The sequence below is a fragment of the Colobus angolensis genome, unplaced genomic scaffold, assembly GCF_000951035.1.
Source record: "Colobus angolensis palliatus isolate OR3802 unplaced genomic scaffold, Cang.pa_1.0 Scaffold148, whole genome shotgun sequence".
Lineage (NCBI taxonomy): Eukaryota > Metazoa > Chordata > Mammalia > Primates > Cercopithecidae > Colobus > Colobus angolensis.
The window spans coordinates 1,076,326-1,088,372 of record NW_012114577.1 but is presented as its reverse complement, the minus strand read 5'-3'; the positions used below and the strand labels follow the sequence as shown (position 1 = coordinate 1,088,372).

Genomic DNA, 12,047 nt, shown 5'->3' with positions numbered 1-12,047 from the left:
CCACTACCTTGATATAAATAAACTACAGTCATCTGAAGGAATAAAAACATAAACCATAGAATGGCATGTAAACTTGTGGATTAGCAAACCAGGACATTGGTTTGTTAGCAAATCAGGATATTGATTTGGGAGTAAATATCCCAAAGCTTTTTCCATTGGGAAAAGCTCAGAAGCCACAGGAGGTTGTGGGGAACATCGGGGCTCCAAATAGAGTCAGCCCGACGTTTTTCTGTGGGCCACAGGTGTTGGGATCTGCTGTGTGCAAATCATTTAAAGTCTTAGAGCTTTTCTTTCCTATCTGCAAAATGATAATAATGAGAATGGGTGCCTTACAATGTTACTGTGTGGTTTGAATGAGATCATGTAGAAGGCACTTCATGAATCCCCATTGCTTTGTGGTAATTGAGTCTGCCTGAATCTTGAAAGTATAACCCCAGTTTTCCTGCAAATCAGGAGCTGGAGTTACGCGGGATGCAGAAAGTGGTATAAGTGATGTACCTGTTGCCTTCTCCTGCGTTGTTTATTCCTTTACTCGTTGCATGTTTTCTGAACATCTCCTCTGTATCAGGCAGTGTTTTAATACTAGAGATGCAATGGACACATGACATGAAAGAGTCTTATCCCAATGAAGCTTACCCCCAGTGAGGCACACCTAAAGTAAACAAGTAAATAAACAAGCAAACTTATTATAGCTTGGAGCAAGTGCTATGAAGGAAGTTAATAGGGTTCTGAAACCCAAAGTCACTGCAGAGGATGAGGGTGAGGAGGTGCCACGTTCAATGGGGTGGTCAAGGAAGGCCTCGAGAGGAGAGCAGGAGGAAGAAAGTCCCCAGTGCGGGAACTGATAACTGCTAAATGCATGAGTCAGGCAGCATCTCAGAGTATTCCTGGCATCTGGGAGGACTCAAGTGACTAGGGCTGACCAGCGCTCGCAGCAACTTGACATGAGGCAGCAGGAAGCCCAGTAATGTGAGATCTCCCCGCCAGTGTCAGGGACTATATGTTATTCTCTATGTTACGGGGAATGATCTAGGGACTCTGGATGAGGGAATGGTTGACCCTCTCTACACTTTAAGACATTGGTCTGGTGGCTGTGTGGAGAATGTACTGGGGGAAGACAAAAGTGGAAGCAGGGAAACCATTTAAGACTGCATTGTAGACACCCAAGCAGAAGATGACGGCAGAGACACGGAAGTGCCCAGAGACTGGGAGGTGGAATCAGAAGGGCTAGCTGTTAGGGGTGAGTGAGAGGGGAGGCTCTGTGTGCCCCCCAAGTTTCTAGATCGAGTGTCTGCGTAGGCAGAGGTGTGTTTACTAAAACAGGGAAGCCTGAAAGAGGAATAGGACTTTTTGGTCTAGTGGTGGAAGCATTCAAGTGAATGTGCCAAGTAGCTAGTACATACAGTCTGACGGTTATTCAGGAGACATTAATTTAGCACTGATTACATGTCATGCATTAATGTAGGTACCATGAATACAGAAGTTAAGCCCCCACCTTAAGATGCTGGGAGCCTCACAGAGAAGACAGGTATGGAAGGAGCTCATGTGAAATGAGTATCCCATGAAATGAGTATTATGACAGTGTCCTGCTAGGGCCACATTAGGGACCAGAGGAGAGGCACTGGTGTCAGGTTGGAGTCTGGGTCAGCTCAGTGGAGGAGAAAGAGGAGCAGCAGATGCGATGACAAGAGAGCACCAAGTCATCAGATGTGTTCTCAGCAGGTAGTTTGGAAGTGGTTATAGGTAATGCTAGAAAGATGGGCAGGAGCCAGTTCATACCTCTTCAAACCCTCACTGTGACAAAAGGACAGTTGAACACCGTTGTCTAAAGATGATCAGTTATCTCGGTTCTTTGGATGGAATTTCTAGCATGAGTTTTGTGAATATCCATGCCTTTCCACATTCCTAAATAAATGTATACAAAATGTTTTTTTCTAGAGTGGTAGGTTCCGTGTTTTAGGTGTGCCTTCTGTGCACTTTTCTGAATTTTAAGAATCTAATTTAGGGGGCTTAGTTTGGAGAAGGTTATTGAGCAAGGGAATAGTGATAAAACTCTACAGAGTAATCACAGAAAGGATATTTCCCCTAGATTTAGCACAGATGCCAGAAAATGTCATGAGAGATGGTGGAAATAAGTGCCTCCAGTGCAATAATACAATAGAATTGTGCTGCTCTCTGAATTTCTGAATCTCAGCTCTTTTGAGAGCTTTTCTTTCTTTTTTTTCCAGTATATTCCTTTTTAAATATAATTTCCAACTTTGATTTTAGATTCAGAGGGTACATGTGTAGGTTTATTACATGGATCTATTGTGTGATGCTGAGATATGACATATAATTTGTCCCATCACTGAGGTACTGCTCATAGTACTCAACAGGTTTTCAACCCTTGTCCCCTTTTCTACCTACCACGTCTACTAGTCCCCAGTGTCTATTTTTGCCTTCTTTATGTCAATTAGTACCAAATGTTTAGCTCCCATTTATAAGTGAGAGCATCTGGTATTTGGTTTTCTATTCCTGCATTAATTTGCTTAGGAAAATGTCATCCAACTGCATCCACGTTGCTGCAGAGGACATTTTTTTAATGGCTACATAGTATTCCATGGTGTATATGTACCCCCATTTTCTTTATCCAGTCTACTGTTGATGGGCACCTAGGTTGATTCCATGTCTTTGCTATTGTGAATAGTGCTGCAGTGAACATATGAGTGCATGTGTCTGTTTGGCATAACAATTTATTTTATTTGAGTATATATACCCAGAAATGGATTGCTGAGTTGAAAGGTAGTTCTGTTTTAAAGTGCTTTGAGAAATCTCCAAACTGCTTTACACAGTGGCTAGACTAATTTACATTCCCGTCAACAGTGTATAAATGTTCCCTTTTCTCTGCGGCCTCGCCAGCATCTGGTTTTTTTTGTTTGTTTTTTGTTTTTTTTTTTTGTTTTTTTTTAAATAATAACTATTCTGATTAATGTGAGATGGTATCTCATTGTGGTTCTGATTTCATTTATCTGATGATTAGTGATGTTGAGCATTTTTTTCGTGTGTTAGTTGGCCGCTTGTATGTCTTCTTTTGAGAAGTATCTGTTCATATCTTTTACCCATTTTTTAATGGGGTTATTTATTTTTTGCTTGTTTGATTGTTTAATTCCCTTATAGATTCTGGATATTAGAACTTTGTCAGTCGCATAGTTTGGGAATACTATCTCCCAATCTGTAGGTTGTCTTTTATTCTATTGATAGTTTGTTTTTGTTTTTGTTTTTATTTTTTTGTTTTGTTTTGTTTTTTGCTATGCAGAAGCTCTTTAGTTTAACTGGGTCTCATTTGCCAATTTTTGGTTTTTTGCAATTACTTTTGAAGACTTAGTCATAAATTCTTTCCTAAGGCCCATGTCCAGAATAATGTTTTCTAGGTTTTCCTTCTATAGTTTGAGGACTGACATTTAAATCTTTAATTGACCTTGGGTTAATTTTTGTATATGGTGAAAGGTAGGGGTCCAGTTTCATTCTTCTGCATATGCCTAGCCAGCTTTCCAAGCACCATTTGTTGAATAGGGAACCCTTTCCCCATTGCTTATTTTTGTTGACTTTGTCAAAAATCAGATGGCTATAGGTGTGTGGCTTTTTATTTCTGGGTTTGCTATTCTGTTCCATTGATCTATGTGTCTGTTTTTGTACCAGTACCATGCTGTTTTGGTTATTATAGGCTTAGAGTATAGTTTGAAGTAGGGTAATTGATGCCTCTGGATTTGTTCCTTTTGTTTAGGATTGCTTTTGCTATTTCGGCTTTTTTTTGGTTCTATATGGATTTTAGAATAGTTGTTTTTTAGCTCTGGGAAAAATGACATTGGTAGTTTGATGGGAATAGAGTCTATAGACTGCTTTGAGCTGTATGGTCTTTTTTTTTTATTATACTTTAAGTTCTGGGATACATGTGCAGAACGTGCAGGTTTGTTACATAGGTATACACGTGCCATGGTGGTTTGCTGCACCCATCAACCCGTCATCTACATTAGGTATTTCTCCTAATGCTATCCCTCCCCTAGCCCTGCACCCCACAACAGGCCCCGGTGTGTGATGTTCCCCTCCCTGTGTCCTTGTGTTCTCATTGTTCAACTCCTATGTTGATTCTTCCAATCCATGAGCAAGGAATGTTTTCCCATTTGTTTGTGTCATCCGTAATTTTTTTCAGCAGTGTTTTTGTAGTTCTCCTTGTAGAGATCTTTTACCTTTTTGGTTAGATGTATTCTTAGGTATTTGTGTGTGTGTGTGTGTGTGTGTGTGTCTATTGTAAATGAGATTGTGTTTTTGATTTGGCTCTCAGCTTGAATGTTACTAGTGTGTAGAAATGCTACTACATTTTGTACATTGATTTTGTATCCTGGAACTTTACTGAAGTTATTTTATCAATTCCAGGAGGCTTTTGGCAGAGTCTTTAAGGGTTCTCTGACTATACAATCATATGATCAGTAAAGAGAGATATTTTGACTTCTTTTTCTATTTGGATGTCTTTTATTTATTTCTCTGAACTGGCTGCTCTGGCTAGGACTCCCAGTACTATGCTGAATAGGAGTGATAAGAGTAGGCATCCGTGTCTTGTTCCAGTTTCAAGGGGAATGCTTCCAGCGATTTGTTTGTCATAGATGAGTCTTATTATTTTGAGGTGTATTCCTTCTATCCTTCATTTCTTGAGGATCTTTACCATGAAGGGATGTTGAATTTTATGGAAAGGTTTTTTTTCATGTCTATTCATAAGATCATATGGTTTTTGTTTTTAATTCTGTTTATGTGATGAATCACATATATTGACTTGTGTATGTTGAACCAACCTTGCATCCTAGGAATGAAGCAGACTTGATCATAGTGAATTAACTCTGATGTGCTGCCTGATTTGGTTTACTAGTAGTTTGCTAAAGATTTTTGCATCTATATTCATCAGTGATATTAGCCTGTCACTTTCTTTTTTTGTTGTATTTCTGCCAGGTTTTGGCATCAGGGTGATGATAGCTTCATAGAATGCATTAGGGAGGAGTCCCTCCTCCTCAGCTTTTGGAATACTTTCAGTAGAATTGGTACTAGCTCTTCTTCTTATGTCTGGTAGAATTCAGTTGTGAATCCCTCTGGTCCAGGACTTTTTTTGATTATAGGCTTTTTATTACATATTCAATTTCAGAAATCAATATTGGTCTGTTTAGCATTTCAATTTCTTCCTGATTCAATCTTGGAAGAGTGTGTGTTTCCAGGAGTTTAGCCATTTCATCTAGATATTCTAGTCTGTATGCATAGAGGTATTCATAATAGTCTCTGAAGATCTTTTGTATTCTTTTAAGATCAATTGTAATATCATCTTTGTCATTTTTGATTGTGCTTATTTGGATCATCTCTCTTTTCCTTTGTTATTCTAGTTAGTGGTCTATCAATCTTGTTTATCCTTTCAAATCAACTTTTGATTTCATTTAATCTTTGTATGGATTTTGGGGTCTCGATTTTGTTCAGTTCTGCTCTGATTTCAGTTATTTCCTTCCTTCTGCTAGCTTTCGGGTTAGATTGTTCTTGTTTTTCTAGTTCCTTTAGGTGTGATGTTACGTCATTAAATTGAGATATTTCTAACTTTTAGAGGTAGGCATTTAGCACTATGAACTCTTCTGTTAACACTGCTTTTGCTGCATCGCAGAGATTTTGGTGTAGTGTGTGTGTGTGTGTGTGTGTATGTATGTATGTATGTACATATGTATGTATGTATAAGACAGAGTCTCACTCTGTCAGCCAGGCTGGACTGCAGTGGCACAATCTTGGCTCACTGAAACATTTACCTCCCAGGTTCAAGTGATTCTCCTGCTTCAGCCTCCCAAGTAGCTGGGATTACAGGTGTGTGCCACCACACTCAGCTATTTTTTATATTTTTGGTAGAGACAGGGTTTTACCATGTTGGCCAGGCTGGTCTCAAACTCCTGACCTCAGGTGATCTGCTTGCCTTGGCCTCCTAAAGTGCTGGGATTCCAGGTGTGAGCCACCATGCCCAGCTTGTTTTTGTATTTTTAGTAGAGACGGGGTTTCACCGTGTTAGCCAGGATGGTCTTGATCTCCTGACCTCATGATCCGCCCATCTCGGCCTCCCAAAGTGCTGGGATTACAGGCTTGAGCCACCGCGCCCGGCCCCAGAATTTCTTTTTTTTTGTTTGTTTTTTTTTGAGACGGAGTCTCGCTCTGTCGCCCAGGCTGGAGTGCAGTGGCCGGATCTCAGCTCACTGCAAGCTCCGCCTCCTGCCTCAGCCTCCCAAGTAGCTGGGACTATAGGCGCCCGCCACCTCGCCCAGCTAGTTTTTTGTATTTTTTAGTAGAGACGGGGTTTCACCGTGTTAGCCAGGATGGTCTTGATCTCCTGACCTCATGATCCGCCCATCTCGGCCTCCCAAAGTGCTGGGATTACAGGCTTGAGCCACCGCGCCCGGCCCCAGAATTTCTTTTTTTTTGTTTGTTTTTTTTTGAGACGGAGTCTCGCTCTGTCGCCCAGGCTGGAGTGCAGTGGCCGGATCTCAGCTCACTGCAAGCTCCGCCTCCTGCCTCAGCCTCCCAAGTAGCTGGGACTATAGGCGCCCGCCACCTCGCCCAGCTAGTTTTTTGTATTTTTTAGTAGAGACGGGGTTTCACCGTGTTAGCCAGGATGGTCTTGATCTCCTGACCTCATGATCCGCCCATCTCGGCCTCCCAAAGTGCTGGGATTATAGGCTTGAGCCACCGCGCCCGGCCCCAGAATTTCTTTGTTAGTTTTCTGCCTTGATGATCCGTCTAATGCTGCCAATGGGGTGTTGAAGTCCTCCACCGTAATTGTGTGGCTGTCTTAGTCTTTTCGTAGCCCTATAAGTACTTGTTTTATGAATCCGGGTGCTCCAATGTTGGGTGCATATATATTTAGGATAGTTAAGTCTTGTTAAATTGAACACTTTATCATTATGTAATACCCTTCCTTGTCCTGTTTTACCGTTGTTGGTTTAAAGTCTGTTTTATCCGATATAAGAATAGCGACCCCTGCTCCTTTTTTGATGAAAGGTTTTCAGTTTTTGCTGGAATTCAAGGGAAAATCTTTTAGAGCTAACCTAGTTGAATGTGAGTTGTAGTTTCTATCACAAGTTCTGTGCCATTTTTAGCTTCTTTAGCAAACTAAACCAATCTTTGAGTTTAAAGGGTACAAGTTAATGAGATTTTAGAATTTTGCAGTGCTTTTTCTGTCTGTCAGCTCCTCATCACAAGCAGTGCTTCTTAATCTAGCACAATAAATGTTCTGGTCCCATCTTAGATCAATTATATCTTGAGGCATAACTAGCCACCACAAAACTTCATGGTTTAGAATAGCAATGCTATACTATTTCCCACTGTTGCATGGGTTGGCCACTGGTTCTGCTGCTGCTGTCACCTGGACCACTTGAGCAGTTTCATTCAGCAGGTAGATGAGCCAGGCTGGGAGGTCTAGAGGCTGGCTGCCAAACTTGGAGCCTTGGATCTCCTCCATGGGACCACTCAGTCTCCCAGGGGCCAGACTAGGCATCTTCACAGCCAGGTGGTGTTTGGGTTTGAAAAGGGGAAATCTGAACACTTCAAGGACTCTTATGGCCCAGCTTCCCAGACAGGCACCATGTCATTTCTGCCACATTCTGGTGGTTAAAGCCATTCCCAAGGACAGCTCAGAGTCTGGGGGTAGAAAAAGTGACTCTGCCACATTTGCACAGTGGTATGATTACAGGGAGGCATTATTTGTCAATATTACAACATACCAGACTCCTCGAACTTCATCAGATGAAATACAGAAGGAGGCTCAGAACTGACAGATGTAGCCATCCCCAAGATAGAGGCAGAGATTACGTGAGACAAGACTGCCTAGGAAGATCGCTGCTATTGCTCATTGATATCCCTTGTTCCTGCCAGCCACAGCAGGAATATAACCGGGCGATAAGGAATATAACCTGGTGATAACTTTGGCACCATAACAACATCTTGAGAAAAAAAATGACAGCTCCCCTGCGCCAATACCCTCACTCTTAAACAATACTTTTTTTAAAAACCCAGTTCAATTGTAGTTGGACACAGGGACTTTAAAAGAGCACATCGCTTGACAAAACCTAAATCATGCTTTTATTGTGGGAAGACTCCCGTTAACCTAAAATGGCTGTTCTGTTTTATGTCTCTTTGCAACATATAGTACAGTATTCCTAGGGAAGGTCTGTTTTGTTTTACCTCCTTGGACATTTTAGAGTTTTCTTTTCAGCATTTTCCTTTTCAGTTTCTTGTTTTCCAAAATAACTGGCTTTATTTCGGTCAAATTTAATCTACTTCACCCCAACCTGAGGCAGTCAAAATATAGATGGGCTTGTTCTCCCTCCTGAAGTCTACTGAAGCCATTAGTGGAAACATGAAATGTTCGCAGGATAGACTCTGACTCTTTTCAGAAAATAAGAAATACACTCCAGAGGGGAGGCAAGCTCCCCAAGGCTGTAGACCAAGAAAGTATCCTGTCTTCCCCTCCCTGAAAGGGATGCGTTTGTGTCAATAAGAGTTCTTGGTCATGAGCTACAAAACTCAAGTCTAGCTAACTTAAGTAGAAGAAGGATTTATTAGAAGATGTTGCAAAAGGCACAGACTTCTGAAAAGGCTAGCAAAGCAGGCATTGCAGCTATTGGACAAGAGCCAAGTCTAAAATCACACTACAGCTGTGAAGGAGTCACATCTTGGCTGGTGAATCCAGACACTGGCATCATGTCATTGATACCATGAGCCTGGATACTGGACACTGCTGCTGCCACCGCAGCTGCCCCCAGAAACTGGATGAACACCTCCCTTCCAGAATGCATTCCACATAACCTTGCTTCTTTGTGTCTGCAGCTCGTTAGTCAATGTCTGATGTGGGTTTAACAGATTCACAAAGCCAAGATTTCACGTGTGTGCTCTAGATGGAAGGGAGCCCCGGAAAGAAAGTGTCTGACTCTCCACTTTCTCTGATGGGAGGTGGTGACTGCCTATCCCTGAGAGTCACAAAATGGGTAGATTAATTGAAGTAATGCTAGTTGCTGTAACTATTAGGCCCCAAATTTCAGTGGCTGATGCAACAGACGTCTGTTATACATTCACATAGAGTCCAATCAGTGAGTGGAGGTAGTCGGGGAAGGGGATGGTGTCATTCTGCACTACCAAGGATTCAGGCAAATAGAAGCTCCGCCTATTCCCTACCACACTGCTTTCAAGTCCACCTTGGACTTCAATACCAAGCTGGCAGTAAGTGGGAGATTGCATGGAAGATTGTTATGAGCTTGGCCTAAACCTGGGATACATCATTTCCTTGTACATTCTACTGTCCACAATTGACTTGACTACAAAAGAGGCCAGGAAATGCTATCTAGCTGAGTACCCAGGAAAAAAAGTAAAAGGCTTTGGTGAACAATTAGCTAGTTCTGGTGCAGTACGTAATTGCCCAAACCTAGAATAGGGGCGTAGATCTCAGATAGCCCAAAAGAATGATCAAGGTCCATGGCACATCCTATTTCTGTTGTCTGGTACCATAATGAATGATTGATACAAATTCTATATCAAGAATACAAATAGGATGGGCACGGTGGCTCATGCCTGTAATCCCAGTACTTTGGGAGGCTGAGGCGGGTGGATCACCTGAGGTCAGGAGTCCGAGACCAGCCTGGCCAACATGGTGAAACCCCGTCTCTACTAAAAATACAAAAATTAGCTGGACATGGTGGCACACACCTGTAATCCCAGCCCCTTGGGAGACTGAGGCAGGAGAATCACTGGAACCCAAGAAGTGGAGGTTGCAGCAAGCTGAGATCATGCCATTGCACTCCAGCCTGGGCGACAAGAGCAAAATTCCATCTCAAGAGAGGAGAAAGAGAGAGAGAGAGAGAGAGAGAAAGGAAGGAAGGAAGGAAATAAGGAAGGAAAAGGAAAAGAAAAGAAAGAGAAAAGAAAGGAAGGAAGGAAAGAAGGAAAGAAAAGAAAGAAAGAAGAAAGAAAAGAAAGAAAGGGAAAGGGAAAAGGAAAGGAAAGAAAAAGAATATAAATGAGGAAGCCCCATTTTTCTATTCTATTCTTTTGGCTTATATATTCCAGAATAGAAATAAATTATTTTCTTGTTAATGTAAGAAAACAGGATTGTGGTGCCCCTACTGCCCTTGAGTTCAGGAGTATTACTTGCATCTACCTAAACAGGGAGCCTGTCAGGAAAACATTCTAGAGTGGACAGATTAATCATTGGCTTTAAATCTAAGTCAAATTGATAGATAATGAATGTTAGAAGGCCAACAGGGGGCACCAAGTTCAAGGGTTTTCAAAAGAAATGGAATCTGTTGGATCGTAAATCCCATTTAACCATCCTTTTTTTAGGTGGATACAGAAAGATGGGAAAGTGAGAGTTGATGATCTGTTTCTGCTCTTCTTTAGTCAGTCAAGTGACCTAGGCTGATGGGTTAGCTTATTTCTATGAGAACAGGAGAAAAATGAATGAGGAATCACCATGCTGCCAACAGCAGGAGCCAGGCAACTTGAAAATACTGTATGAAGAGGTGAAGGATCAAGAATACGAACAGAAAGCAGAAGGCATTGGAGGGAGTTTTCTTGTGAGATGCGTGTGAACTCTGGGCTAAGGAGAGAATGCAAAGAGTGTGATGGTGACAAGTACCCTCCGAAGGGGTAGTCTCATCCCTTCCTCCCACCTAACTAATGGGAAAAGCAAACCCAGAGAAATGAATATGCTTTCCCGAGGCTTACAGCAAGTTAGAGGTAGAGCTAGTCAAACCCACACGGCTGTCTCTTAACCAGGACTTCCCCTTCCATCTCACCATTTCACCTTCTTCTCTTATTCCTGCTTTCGGGTATTTGTTTGGAATTTGTATCATAGTGTTTATTTAGTTCATTAAACACGAAAAACTGGTGTATAATTCATTTTGTCACTTGCATAGACCCTTGAAAACTCCATATCTTTTTTTAGTTAGGAAAAATCCCCACTTTCTATCAGGATATACAGAGCATCACAAGTGACTTGGCCTATCAGAACCTTGATTTCTTCCTTAGATCCTCAATGTGATTTCTAAGTTTCTTCCCAGCTTTGACAGTTCTCAGTTCACAAGATAAGAAATAATTCCACCACAGGACATATTTAGGGGAAAGTTGAACTTCTCCCTGTTGCAGTGTGAAGATAATTCCCTCCAAGGGAGGAGATTGGATATAATTGGGAGATATACCATGGCTGGAGGCCATGGCTGGTGTCACAGAAGTTGAGCAACTATTGGATCCCTGCTAGAACAAGAAAGGCCAGTGCGCCTTAGCATTAGTCTATCGGCTGGTGGCAGGACTGGGCTTCAGAAGGACCACTGCAGAGAAGAAACAGAACGGAGGAATTTCAGGCAAAGGAAAGAGGAGGGCTTGCTGCAATGGCAGGTGAGGGAATCCAAAGGTCTGGGATGAGACTGGGAGGTTGAAACCCATGGTTATTCATCCACAGAAGTGGGAGAAAAGAGAGAACATAGGGCACAGATGCAGGTAGGGGCGGGTGTTACAGAGATGGAATAGGAATGGAAGAATCAAGGGAGTAGGGAAATATATGAGTTGAATATTCTTTATTTGAAATACTTGGGACCAGAAGTGTTTTGGATTTTGGATTTTTTTGATTTGGAATATTTGCCTATACATAATGAAGTATCTTGGGGATGGGACCCAAGTCTAAACACATACGTATTTATGTTTCTTATAAACCCTATATACATAGCATGAAAACAATTTTATGCAAGATTTTTAATAATTCTGTGCAGGAAACAAAACTTGTATACAATGAAGCATCAGACAGCAAAAGTGTCACCATCTCAGCCACCCATTGGGCAATCTGCGGTTGTTTGGAATCACCATCGTTCCTGAATCTGATTTTATGTGCTACTGATAAGCATTTATTTTCTTATAATTATTCACACATAGGGATTTAACAGTTAAAAAATGTGACATACCATTAATACCATGAATAAATACTGTGTTCAGGGTAACGGTGCAGCTCAGTGACA

At 41.7% G+C, this 12,047-nt stretch overlaps 1 protein-coding gene across 1 annotated transcript in view; it reads left to right on the top strand.

Moving 5' to 3' along the window:
* The window catches only part of PCNXL2 (pecanex-like 2 (Drosophila)), a 320,055-nt gene that overhangs the window by 231,865 nt on the left and 76,143 nt on the right, over window positions 1–12,047 (top strand). The window lies entirely within an intron of this gene.